This window comes from Oreochromis aureus, linkage group 17 (assembly GCF_013358895.1).
Source record: "Oreochromis aureus strain Israel breed Guangdong linkage group 17, ZZ_aureus, whole genome shotgun sequence".
NCBI classification, from domain to species: domain Eukaryota; kingdom Metazoa; phylum Chordata; class Actinopteri; order Cichliformes; family Cichlidae; genus Oreochromis; species Oreochromis aureus.
Genome location: NC_052958.1, coordinates 36,365,913 through 36,380,196, shown reverse-complemented (window position 1 = coordinate 36,380,196; position 14,284 = coordinate 36,365,913). Strand labels below are relative to the sequence as shown.

The following is a 14,284-nucleotide window of genomic DNA, read 5'->3' as shown; positions in this document are numbered from 1 at the left end:
TAGTCTCCACTGTCTTAATTTCAGGTTTTCACCATGTGTTGTAGATAGTTCAGGAGGTTAACTCGACCAAGCAGTATAATTTCGGGTACTGTTTAGAATACCAGAATACGGAGGATGGTGTAGGTTTAAGTTTATTAGATTAATACATATGTACCAACACAACAGTGTACATCACTGTGACAACAGCATTTGTTTTCATTCAAAGGCTTTATGGTTTTTCCTATAATACCTGGTGGGCCGGTCTCTAGTCAAAATGCCCGGGCCGATTTTTTGTCCCAGTCCAGCCATGACTGTACACACACACACACACACACACACACACACACACACACACACACACACACACACACACACACACACATTTACATATATATATTTGTATGTATATATGTAGCCGTAGCCACTCTTATTGATGATCTCACTGAGGCCTTTGCAGAACAGCAGTGGGGACAGCGCATCTCCTTGGTAGCACTTGATGGTGACCAGTAGCGGTTTTTGATACGGGCGACACGGGCGGTTGCCCGGGGCGGCATCGTGGTGGGGGGCGGCATCACGGGCATCGGCAAAAAAAAAAAAAAAAATTGTTCATACTCATGCTGCCCTGACATCAGCCAGCGCATATTGGGAATGGCATAGGCACCTATCGGTTTTCTAGCGCCCATTTGCTGGGTATAAAGGCGCCCTCCGGTTGCAAGGTGCGCCTGCTGCTTGCGGCACTGGGAGGAGAGGGCGGGGCGGCGGGGGATCATGTGGCTGGCTGGAGCAGCATCTAATAACCAACCCGCAAAATAAAGCAAAATAAAAACAAACTAACAAACACGAAAACACCAGACATTATGATACAGACTTATAATTTGCACCGATGTTTTTTCGAAATTCTATACGCGAAAAGTGAGCGCGAGAGCTCTCGGTGCGCCTGCTCGCTGCCGAAGTCAAAGTAAACTTTATTGTCATCTCCGCTACATACAGTCCAGTATATAGAGAGACGAGACGACGAGGCTCCAGTTACAGCAGTGCAAGTAAACAAACAATAAATATAAGAAGAGTAAGAAAATAAAAATACACTTTAGGAATAGGGGTAAAGGGATCTATAACAATTTAAATTTTATAATTTACAGTTTGCTGATTTAAAGTCTCACACACAGCCTGTCGAAAGGGGAGTGGGGCCTGCTGCTTCCAAATAGAGCACATTTCATTCATAATGTTGTAAATCCAAGCCCATTATCTATTCATGATTTGAATCCTGGGTTGTGTGAAATCCTAGAAATACATCTTAGACAAAGTGAATCTGTGAACTAAGGTGTAGGTCAGGGGTCTGCAACCTTTAACACCCAAAGAGCCACTTGGACCCAGTTTCCACGCAAAAAAAACCACTGGGAGCCGCAAATACTTTTTGAAATCTAAAATGAAGATGACACTGTATATATTGTTTTTTGTGCTTTGTGTGGACAACTAAAGTAAGTAAGTAAAGTTTATTTATTAAGCGCTTTTCACAGACAGGCAGTCACAAAGCGCTGTACACAAATATTAAAATAAACATTACAATCAATAGACAATATACACAATGTAAAAGATCAAATGTAAATAATGTAAAGAATATAAAATACGTAGATCAACAAAAGGCTTGTTTGAACAGAAAAGTTTTTAACTGCTTTTTAAAAGAATTTACAGAGCAACTAAGGTGTGTTGCTTATGTAATCCATGAAGTGCTACAGAGAAAATTACATTTTATTTATGTAATTAACACATTTTGAACTCTTAAAGAAATATAACAAAAGGAAAGACACCCAGCTGAACTAAAATGATCCATGTAGCAAACAAAAACTGTTATGAGCCGCCACCCTTATCGCCTTTGGGCTTTTGGAGCCTTGACCTGACTTTTAAAAAGTAATTGGAAAAAAAGCACTATGCCGCTAAAAAAAAAAAATAGATATTTACAAAATTCTGCCTAAATATCTATTTTACCTTGTTAATGTGGGTGGCGGGGCGTGGTCTGCAGTGCCGCTGAATGGGAGTCGGAAGCACCTGAGCGGCACCCGCAATTGCCCCTAACCGCCCTAAAGTCTGTGCTCTCTCTGCTGTTGTGTTGTCGGGCTGTGAGCTGAAAAGCTACAGCCAGCTTTATGCGTACAGCAACCGTGTGTGAAAAGTGGTCAATAAAGAGATGCTGAAAAGCATGTCCATGCAAACATCATCGGGTCCGCCATGATATGAGACTTCTGGTCCCAAACCTCTGCGCACAGCGTCTGCAAATCGGGGCTTTCATCTTTACGCAGGACTGTAAGCTGTCATCTGTGAGGCGTGAGCGGTTTTGTTTTTAACATAGTTCACGGTGGAGAACAGCTGCCGACATAACGTGGATCCAAAGATCCATAATTGGCCTATCTGGGGTTGAAAGTCTCGATAAATGCACGGTGTTTCGGTGGGTACACCGGCTTCCGCGAGTGTGACGCTTATTTTGAGCGATGAAAAAAAATAATAAGATATAATTTTATTTTTATATTTCAAAATCACAATAATCTTCCAATTTAGAACTACAAGTTAAAAAAAAAAAGAACTAAACACAAATAAAATGCACTTCAGCTAAATACTTCTTCTATTTTCCCAAACCACGCGGAGCCGCAAAATAAGGACTAAAGAGCCGCATGTGGCTCCGGAGCCGCGGGTTGCCGACCCCTGGTGTAGGTCTATTAGGTTATGTTGTGGCGATCCTCGAGTTGGGGGATTTGTGTTCATACTGGAGTGCAAAATTAAAACCAGGAAGATGGACAAGAAAAGTTCAAAGCCATCAGGTGCTCAGTTTAGAAAGAATAGGCGCCAGAGGGAGTGTTCGCCCGGGGCGCCAAACAGGCTAGGACCGCCACTGATGGTGACTTATCCTATGGGCTTGAAGTTGGCCTGTAGTGTTGCACTCCACATCCCCATAGAGTTCCCAATGAAGGATCCAGGTGTGGGGATATTCTTCTTTTTGACACCCATAATTTAGAGGGGTTTTGGAGCCAGCTTTTGGACACAATTCCCAGAAATAAGGAGTAACAAAGAGTGAGCAAATGTTCTCTTGTACAGCCACGACAATAATCAGGTGGTGAAAGGCCTTGTAGGAGGAGAACATGTTCAGAGGTAAAAATGTGTGTGGGGGCAGGGTGCTTGATGAGGAACCCAACGTGGTTGTGGAGTCTCCCTCTTCCAGTTATTGGGCCGTTCTCATCCTCCACCCACAGAGTAAAAAAAATACTCAGTAAAAGCAAAGGGGTATAGAGAGAAACACACTGACTGACACTACTGGCCAAGTAAGAACAAAATCCAAGTCAATGCTGAAGTACTCCTGTCCATGTTTTCTATCCTCCTGCGTGGAAAGTGGCGCCGCATGACGTCACATATAAACAGGAAATAACGATAGTGAGCGGTGCTGTGGAAATCACGACCTGTCGGATTTAAAACATTAAGACACAAATACAATGTAAAGCTATCAGTAACAGAGTTAAGACGGACGAAGTCTGAGTTTAGTCCCAGTAGGACCAAACGATGTGTCGTTTTCCCAGCTCCAGGAAATCAGCAGGCTCAATGGTCCAGAATGGCACAGATCAGGTCCTGCAGCACGTCAAACCTGTGAGTCACGCTTTGTGCTAAGAAAGACTTAAGTACAATAACTAGAGTCAGTTATCCGCAAAAACAAACATGACAAGGTCATATTCGTTAGGATAAGACCATATGTCATTTATGTTTATTTATCCCAAAGTTTCCAAAAGTTGAATCTGTTCATCTGGACGTAGCGTTTTGTGGGAGAAACGTTTCGTCACTCATCCAAGTGACTTCTTCAGTCTCAGCTGACTGCAGGTTTCCCCAAGAGAATGCATCAAGACGTTATCCCAAAGTTGTTCAATTCAAATACAGCTGTCATAAGTGTAGTAACAAATGTGTGTGTGCGTGTGTGTGAAAACCTAGATGAATATGGAAATGCGCAGTAGTTTATACAGGAACTATTTTCCTTGTTTTAGTTTTATATTGTTTTAAATGCAGGGAAAACGTGCTGCTATTGTACTGAAGGGTTAAAGTACCAAATAATCATAAACAGCCAAAATAAATAAATATCTGCTTACACCTATGAGTAATGTTGAAAGCTCATTTATATTTTACAGGCTGGGCCGCAATCATTATAACGTTCATATATTTTGATGAAAAATCTCTCCATGTTTATTAGCTGGCAGATGTTCAGCATCTTCTATGATTGCAGAGAAGTTTTACGAGAACTTTTTTTCCCCCTGAATAAATAGTTACCAACCCATATTTTTTTCTTTATTTTTTTCCTGTACCAGGTGAGCTCATCACGCTGCTACACTGCAGGGAAAGATGAGTACTGTTCATCGATCATGAAATTCCAAGTTTGTAAAAGAAAGGTCCGCACATGCCTTCCAAGGTATGGCTGCATCTTCCTATTCTTGGTCGTGTTTGCCTTAAGCTTCGTGATAGATTTCATGGACATCCTGGAGGTGAGGAATTGTTTTTTCATTCATTTATACATCTTTTCTCTTACGCTTGTCCAATTCAGGGTCATGAGGGCTGTCCCAGCTGTCTTTGGGGAGGAGGCAGGGTGCACCGTGCACATAGAGACAGACAACTATTCACACTCACATTCACACCTATGGGCAATTTAGAATCACCAGTTAACGTAACCCCACTAATTGCATGTCTCTTTATTCATTTATTTGGGACTTAAATCATTTTAGGCAGTGAGATAAGGTTCAATGAACTGTGTTTTTAGAATAGTTTCATTTAATTAATGACAGGCATTGTTTTTTTGTTGGTTTTTTTACATTTCAAAATTAGCAGTGTAGTTTTCTTGCCAATGGTTTCTGTATTTAACTGGGATGTTGTAAATATAACCAGCAGACATGATGGCAAAGGATTGATCTGTGAACTCTGTCTATATGGCAAATAAATGTCTACCTGTGCTAACCAAGATGCATTGTAAGCAGGTGTATTTATCTTATTTCCACCAGTCCTGATATGAGAGTAATTCTTTCACCTAGCATGTAACAAATAAATCTAAACCAATTAAAAAAGTGATTGGTGATTATACCCCCACATTCCATACATTATACACCTCTCCAGAAGTCCCACAGTCACTGTGAGTGGAAACACATTTAAAAAATGTTTGTACAAAATGACCTTGGGCACCTTAAATAGCAACATAATGGCTTCTTACACAAAAAATACAATTTCTAATCTGACAACTTAAATATAAACTTTAAAAAAAAGTATATTATAAAGTATATTATTAGTATATTTCACAAATAATTCTTTTTAAATATTGTTTCAGTAAAAATGTTTAAAATCCACAGTATACTACTAATATTTTTCAAATCTATTACAATTGACTGTGCTGTTCTCATTGTCAAATGCAAATTCTTTTTCATTAGGTGTATTTCGTCCTATATGATAGGGCATGGTCTAGAAGTTACTCGATAGTCATTTGCAATTACACTGTAAGGAGGGGAAGTCTTATTTCCTATTTACCCATTGGTAAAACTAAATACCTACACTAACTGAGCAAAAGAATGAGAAACAATATACAGAATCTTCAAGTTTTATTCGTTTTGTCCCTTTTACCAGGACAAGGTAACTCCATAAACCTTTTTTTTAGGTTTGCTCCCTTATGAATGAGGAGACACGCTGAAGCTCACTCACCAGATAGCTTCCAACTGTCTTTACTTGTAAGCACAATCAATGAAGAACAGTTACAACCCACTCACTGAATAATGATTTGTTTTCACAATCTAAGAAGAGAAGGTTTACATGCTCCATAATATAGGCTGCATCAAAAATATTGTGTAGTTAAAATGTGCAAACATCATTGTTTTCTTGTTGTTTTGTTGAAAAACAACAAAAATCTATCTAGTACAATCATCTATTTTTTTTTTTTAAATACTCAGAAGGTACTCATTAGTTTAAAAAAATAGATGAAGCATCCATGCATGTAATTTGAAAGCTTTGTCATAATTTCTTTCTCTTGCTGTGTATTTTTAATCTTTACTGTAAAAATCCAGGTCAAAAGAAAATTAAACCATGAGTCACAGGCAAGCAACATGACTTACTATGTGTTAATAGACCTCTCTCCATTGACTCATACTTGTTATTAATCCCTGTCTTTCTTCTTCCCCAACCGGTTGCGGCAGATGGCCGCCCCTCCGTGAGGCTGCTTCTGCCAGAGGTTTCTTCCTGTTAAAAGAGAGTTTTTCCTTCCCACTGTCGCCAAAGTGCTTGCTCATAAGGGGTCATATGATTGTTGGGTTTTTCTCTATATGTATTATTGTAGGATCGATCTTACAATATAAAGCGCTTTGTTTGTATAGCGACTTTTGTATTGATTTTGCGCTGTATAAATAAAATTCAATTGAATTGACCGTGGACCACAAATTACGCCCTTGGAACTGTTCTGTAGGATGGATGTCTGGAAGGATGGCTGGCTTTGTTGCCTCATTGTCCTAAATAGAGCCAACATTGTGATAAAGTGCATGTTCATGGTAAATCATCTCTTTCTGTCAGTTTAATGTTAATGTTCACCCAACTAACCTGAAGTAACTCGGATATTGGAACAAGCTCAGGTTTAGTGCACTCATTTATATTTGACATCTTCACTGAATAGTTTATTAATTTTCCTGAAGATCAAGCAGATGTGGATCATTAGACATTTGTATTGGCACAAATAAGACATGAAAGTAGGAAATACAATTTCAAGAGAAACGTTTTATTGTAATTTGTTAACTGCTGGCCATTTATTTTATGGATTTTTGTCTCTGCTGTGCTCTCTCTCTGTTTTCCATTTTCAGAATACTGTGAAGTCTACCATCCATAGCTCATACGCAGACAGACATTATGACTTCTGCAAATTCCAACCACTGTCCCTTAAGGAGACTCATGAAGAATACCTCCTAATGAAGTCCATCGCTTGGCCTGAAACTCCACCTTTACCATTTCCTCATTACCTGAGCAAGACCAGTGATCCCTCACACAGCAGCTTCACCATTCTCTCAGGAGGGAAGACGGAGAGTGGCACAAAGATGATAACCTGGAGATTCTGATCAAAATGTACGACTTCAGGGGCTTCCAAAGAAATTTGGGAGACATTTTACTTGCCCGGCTCCATAACCCAACTCTTGGTGCAGGTGTGGTAGGGCAAGTGGTGGATCATCTCAATGGCTCCTATTCCGCTGTGTTCTATTTACCCTGGGAAGGAAACGCAGAGGTTGAGGTGATGCTAAAACTGAATTTCAATGTGATCATGGTCTTTCAGTCAGCCTTCCTTTTTAATACAATATGATCTTCAGACAAAGGTAGGATTCTCATTTCAAGATAGTAGACTAAACAAGACACAGGTGCAAACGATTAAAATAAGGATAGGGAAGTAAAATTCAGACACAGGAGACAACTTTCAAAGTAAAACACACAAATGGTAACAGAATCTAACTAATCAGACACAATTCACACTTGACATAAAATGAAGTAAATCTGAAAGCCAAGCTATAAACACTGAAAAAAAGGTTTCAGGTCCTAAAAGGACATGGAAGTTGGCTCTAATTTGACACTTCTCAAGTTTAACTTTAAGCTTTGTTAAAACTTCAACTGCACCCAGTCAAAAAGCCACACTCTAAAGCCGAGACCACATTTTTGTGCATGACTCTTACTGCAACCAACTTTAAGCATCAATATTATGTGATACATCATACATCCTCACTTCCAAAAAAGTATGGACGAAGTGATTTGCAAATATCATAAATCAAGATTTTCTTCGTAATAGAACAATATAACAAGTTTAAACTGGGAAAATGTCCTGCTGTAAGGAGAAAAAATGTCATTTTGAATTTAATGGCAGCAATACATGTTGAAAGAGTTAGAACTGAGTCATGTTTACCACTGTGTGGCATCTCCTCTTCTTTTAACAACTAAGGAAACCAAATTTTGTATCATCCTCACTTGATATAGGATTCTAGTGGATAACAGGCCTGGATCGTATCATTTTTTAAATTTTCCTAATGTTGGTCAAAGGTCTGGACTGTAGGTAGCCCAGTTAAGCAGTATGTGACTCTTTTACTATGAAGCCATGGTGTTGCAAAAGATGCACTGTTTGCTTTTGCATTCTCTTTCTGAAACATGAAAGTCTTCCCATGAAAATGCCATCTTCTAGATGGGAGCATATATTCCTCTAAAACCTGTAGAAGAACGGATCCTCCCACCGAGCACTGATGATGCTTTTCCACATGTGCAAGCTGCCAGTTCCAATAGCATTAATGTGCTGCGCCTGACATCAGAGAAGCAGGCTTTTGAACGGAGTGCTGCTAACATGATGTTTCCTTTCCTCTTTATTAGAATTTCAATTCATGTGACCGCAGAACAGTTTTTTCCACTTTGTCTTAATCCAATTGAAATGACCTTAGCCCAGAAATGATAGTGGTGTTTCTTTATCATGTTCACACGTTGCGTCTTCTTTTCATGATAGAGCTTTAACCTGCACTTGTGAATTGCATGGTGAACTGTGTTCACAGAGTGATTTCTGGGAGTGTTCCTGGGGTCACACAGTGATTTCCATGACAGAATTATGCATGCTGTCTGTAAGCCTGAAGGTCACAGCTATCTAATATTTTTTCCCCTTATCCCATGCTTACAGAGATTTCTCCAAGACGTTTGATGATATTATATATTGCTCCAAATATATTATATATATATTGTAGGTGATGAAATATTCTAAGTGTTTTCAATCCTACATTTTGGAGCATTGTTCTGAAATTGTTCCACAGTTTGTAATTTTTGCATCTTTTCTTTTATTCAAAGAAACTGGGCCTCTCTGAAATGTTCTTTATTCCCAAATATGTTACTACCATGTTGCCCATTAACCTAATTACTGCAAAATGTTCCTCCAACTGTGTTTTAGTAGAGCTCACTCTTCCACCCTTTTCTTTCCACTATCCCATTTTTTTTAGATGCTGCCATCAAATCCAAATTGAACTTCTATTTCTCAGAAAATAGTCAAATCTTCAAATGTCTTAAAGTATGTTTAAAATGAACAAAGAAAAAAATGTATATATAGAAAATGTATTGCTGTTCCCTTAAAGATCAATACTCGGAGAGTGCGCTGATTTGGTAGCGGTTTGCACTCTTGGAGTGCTTCTTTTGCTTGTTGATTTCTAAAGCCACTAAAACCATATTAATACTGACAAGATGACCACTATACATCTAGATACATGATGTCTAAAAGTGTGGTTTGCATATTTAACTTCAACCATTTGCTCTTGTCATAAGCAGTATGCCCAGGCATGATCATTATGACATCATCATGATCTAAGGGAAGTTTAGCTGTGCTGTATGCTAATCCACAGAGAAATACACAAATAGGAATGTCATTCTTTGTCCTCCCAGGTAACACTGGTTCACCCCAGTGAGGCAATTACAGTGCTGCACAGTCTGACCAGAAAACACCCTGACAGGATTTACTTCAAGAGCCTCTTCCGCTCAGGCTACATCAATGAAACTACTGTCTGTAACGTATGTTTGCGTCCAACCCAGCAGCCTGTGTGCAACTACACTGACCTCCGTACAGGCGAGCCGTGGTTCTGCTACAAGCCAAAGAATCTGAGTTGTGATACCAGGATCAATCACTCCAAAGGAAGGCTTAAAAAAAACCTCATGACCACAGAGACCCTTTTTCAAAGGTGTGTATATGCCACATTATCTGTATGACCTAAATGGGGAATTTCTAAAGTTAGTATAGGCAAAAAGTGACTGACACAAAAAATCAGTCATACTTGATGATTTTGAGCTTTTTCTTCCAAAAAGCTAATATTTTACACTCAGACTGTGAAGCAAACCTTGTCTGTACTTGTGTTAATGCTAAATGGGTTAAAAAAAGGGGTATTTTTGTTTTGTTCTCTGCAATCAAAATCATTTTGTTGCGTGTGCTTTGCCTCAGTGGTGTCAACATGAAAGTCTCCATTCCAGCTTCAGGACCTTCCGGTGTCACTGTTTTGCCAAAAACTAAAGGTAAAGTACAATTTTTCCAATTATTTACATTTTTTTTAGTAGTATGGAGTAAGCTAAAAGTTTTTGGATGCGATGTTAGTGTTCATGTGGAGAGATAATCCCTAAGAAGTTTTTTTCAGTGCTCCTTCAGAAGCTTGACTGCTACACATGGATCACTCCCTGGAAGCCATGTTCTGTGCCCTCGCAGTGCTGGGTCTTCGCAACTGTGTTGAAACACTTCAACTTGTCTTGATCTCACAATTTTCATTGCACTGTGTGTGGGCCCACAGTTGTGTGCTGATACATGCTAGATGTTCAGTTTCCAGTGGATATACTTAGACTTCTCAGAATGTTACAGTACAGCTTTCCTTCAGGAATTCACCTGCACAAACCTGTAAATGTCAAACAGTGACTACAGTTCCAGTTGATCTCCCACGGATGTGCTCTCTGCACAAATTTAAGGTCCATACTTAAATGATAGAAGGCACAATGCAAGTGATTATAACAGGACCTTCCAGATGCAATTTAAAAGTAGCTGCACCAGAAGAGTGTCATAAATTAACCATGAACAAAAGATAAGGTTTTTGGTTTTTCTGACTGGTTTCTAAAATGTTTTGATCACACCACAAGCTGCACTTAGCAGATAAAATGCTGAATGAAGTGCACCCTCTCTCTTTAATCTTCAGTTTGAGGCAAGTTTTCAACATCCACACATGTGGTGAGTTGTAAGGTTTACAATCAAGACAAATTATGATACGTGCAAAGCTGCCATGATTTCATGTAGATGGCCACAGGGTTAAACTGTTCCAAAACTAATATAGTGGTGTGAAGTCTTGCATCTGTAGTATGATGGTAGAGTGGCTTTTTTTTCTCTGGAATTTGCTTAACTTACGCATGATTGCCACAGTAACATTAGACTTATCAGCTGGTTAAAAATATACTATTATTTATTTTTTAACATCTTCTCAGGTTGGTCCATGGTGAGTAGCCGCACTGTGAAGTCTAGACCCTCTGGGTATTATTTCCACAGTGTGTGGCGAGCATTACGTGGCCCCAGTGTTCCTCACTTCAACACTTCCTCAGCTATCACTCAGTGTCTGAAAGGAAAGGTGGTTCATATATACGGAGACTCCACCGTCAGGCAGTGGTTTGAATACTTTAACGCAACACTACCAGGTAGCTGCTCCACAAACCTCTCTGGCAACAATTTGATTTTCTTCACAGTGAAACTTAAATCATTCTCTCTGTATTATATTCAGATCTTAAGGAGTTTAACCTGCATAGCCAGAAAAAATTGGACCTTATATGGCTCTGGACTATGCGAACAACATCTTGGTGACATACCGCTGCCATGGTCCTCCTATCAGGTTTTCCAAAGTCCCAATCACCGAGTTGCGCTATATTGCCAACGAACTAGACAGCGTGACTGGAGGCAGCGAGACCGTCGTAGTTCTTGGCATTTGGTCGCACTTCAGCACTTTCCCCGTTGAGGTCTACATCCGGCGTCTGCAGAGCATCCGCAGGGCGGTGGTGCAGCTGCTGTCCAGGGCTCCAGATACACTGGTTGTCATTCGGACTGCAAACCCAAAAAATCTAACGCTCTATGAGACAATCACTAACAGCGACTGGTACTCGCTGCAGCGTGACAAGGTGCTCAGGGCTATGTTCAAAGGACTGAATGTCCATCTGGTGGATGCTTGGGAGATGGTCGTGGCCCACAACCTGCCACATGAACTCCACCCACAGCCTCCAATTATTGAAAACATGATTAATGTTCTCCTGTCCTACATATGCCCTAAAAAAGGTGGCTAGATGTGATTGTTTTTCAGCAGTCCATGCACACACACATTTATTTCTTGCTTATTTATAACAGAGAAATACAGACTGAGTTGAGTCTAATGCATGATAAATAGTAATGAATAATTAAACTGAGCCTTTGGATTTTCATGCAACAATCCTGGAACTCCTAGAAATACTGGAACTCCTTAACTGACACACAAGCAGGACTTACATAAGGGAATATTGCCTCATACAGGCTCATTCCAATGAACCAATCTATGAGCCGCTATGAATGTTTTATTGACAGTAGGTTGTAATTCAAAGTCACTTATTGAGTATTTCACTCATTACCACAAAAAAGTAAGCTTCACTATGCTGCCTTGCTTCCAAAGAAAATGTGTTTTGCCACAGTCATCTTTTCAGTGCAACGCGTTTATTGTGTTTTCTGTAGCAAATCAAATAACACAGAAAGGCAAAATAAAAACTTAAAAGGGGTAACATTGAGCAAAGTTAGAAATAATTCAAATGTTTGCTATAGAGGTGTATTCAGGTGGACATAAAAAATACGGAATTTATTGCTACTAAGAAGGGACATAAAATGGGATATAACAATCTCGAAATAGTCACTGATGTTAATTGCTAAATATTACTTTAAAAAAAAACGTGTAAACCCTGTAAAATGACGTCAGATTTTACACAACACTGCCGGTAAATTTGCATCTATTTCTAGAGTACTGGTGGAAGCATAAATCTGACTGACCTCTCAGGTATTACCTCTAGAGTTAAGTGTTTACTAAAATTATCAAAAGACATGTGAATGTATTTTCTGGATTCATGAAAGGACAAAAACAAGAAGAATTTTCTCCAGCTGAATGAAAAGAAAACAGAAGTCCTTGTTTTGCCAGTGACAGATTAAGTTAATGACAACTTAGGTTCCCTTTGCACATTTGCTAAATCTTCTATCAGGAACCTTGGTGTTACCAAGGAACGTTTGACTCTGTCTTCACTGACAATGCTTACGTTAAATCTCTGGTTCGTTCTTATTTCTGTTACTTGGATCACCAGGTTGAGTTCTACTGTGTCAGGCTTTGGATTGATATTTGTTATTTATGCCTTTATTTTATCACATCTGGATTACTGTAAATTCATTGTTTACTGGTTTTAATAAAGCATCCTTGGAATGCCTGCAGGTTGTTCAGAACGTTACCCACATACATTAATCCAGTTGCACTGATTCTCCATCGACTTCAGATTCCACTTTAAGATTGTGGGGGTTTTTTAATTTTAGAGCTCTGCATGCACAAACGTCCACTTTTCCAGCACCAGCTCCAGACCCTGAAACTCTATGACGCTGTGATCTCTTTTAAAAAGCAACTAAAACCTCATCTTTTTAAACTTGCTTCTGGATAACCTTTTTGTTTTTATGTTGTAGCATTTTTGTTGTTTTGTTTGTGATATTTATCTTGAGAGGTGCTATATAAATAACATTTATGACTAAATATGATGTAATTTAAACATAAGACTGTTGTAGATTAAAGTATTGTTTAAAACTGGCTTATGTTTTTAGTTACAGTTTTATTATGTTGGGAAAAGAATTCTTTTTTGCTATTTGCTATTGGTTATTCAAACTACTTACAATTCAATAAAATGTTATTTATATACCAAAGTGACCAATAACAGGACACTTTTTATGGTAACAGACAGATATCAGAAACAGAGCCTCAACATCATACTGACTGAATTATGCTAAGGACAATTTGGAGAAAGATTATTTATACCAAAAGCATGACCTGTGGTCAGATAAGACTAAACTAGGTCTCTTTGAGTAAAGAGATGCTGCTCATGTTTGAAGAATGAATCCATCCACAACCCAAAGAATACCGTCCCCAGAGTAATAATGAAAAAAAACATATGAAAAAAGATATGAATAATGAAAAAAGATATGGGAAGATTTTGAAAGTAGTCAGCAGCAAAACTTGGGTTCTCGTGTTGTCTTTCAACACGACAATGTCCAAAAACATACTTTGGCATTCTGGTCTGCACATAGCCCTGACTTGAATCCCATTCTCAGGGGTGAAGTGAAGACCAAGAACCATGGCAGAAGATGGTCAAATCTGGAGAAGTTTAAGAGATTTGCCAAAGAAGAATAGTCTAGGACTGCTCAGGTGGTGCATGTGAGACTTGTTGAAAACTATAACAAACGACTGCTGGCTGTTATCCAGCAAAAGGATTTTCAACACAATTATTGGCAACAGAGGGGCTAATAATGTTGACTCTGGCAGTTTTAGTTGTTGTAAAATTATTTTAATACATAAAAGAGAGGGGAAGCAGTGCTTTAACAGGAAGAGACCTCGGTAGAACTTGATTATCTGGAAGGCATGTTTTTCAGTTTAGTACAGAAATGACTAAGCATTAACAATACACTGATTTTCATGCTTTTAGCATTGTATTTTATATATCTCCTTCACAGTTACTTTTATTAAAAGCTTTG

At 39.0% G+C, this 14,284-nt stretch overlaps 1 pseudogene; it reads left to right on the top strand.

The window, feature by feature from the left end:
* Positions 1-7,087: 7,087 nt before the first annotated feature.
* On the top strand, positions 7,088-12,143 carry LOC120433923 (annotated as a pseudogene).
* The last annotated feature ends 2,141 nt before the right edge of the window (positions 12,144-14,284 follow it).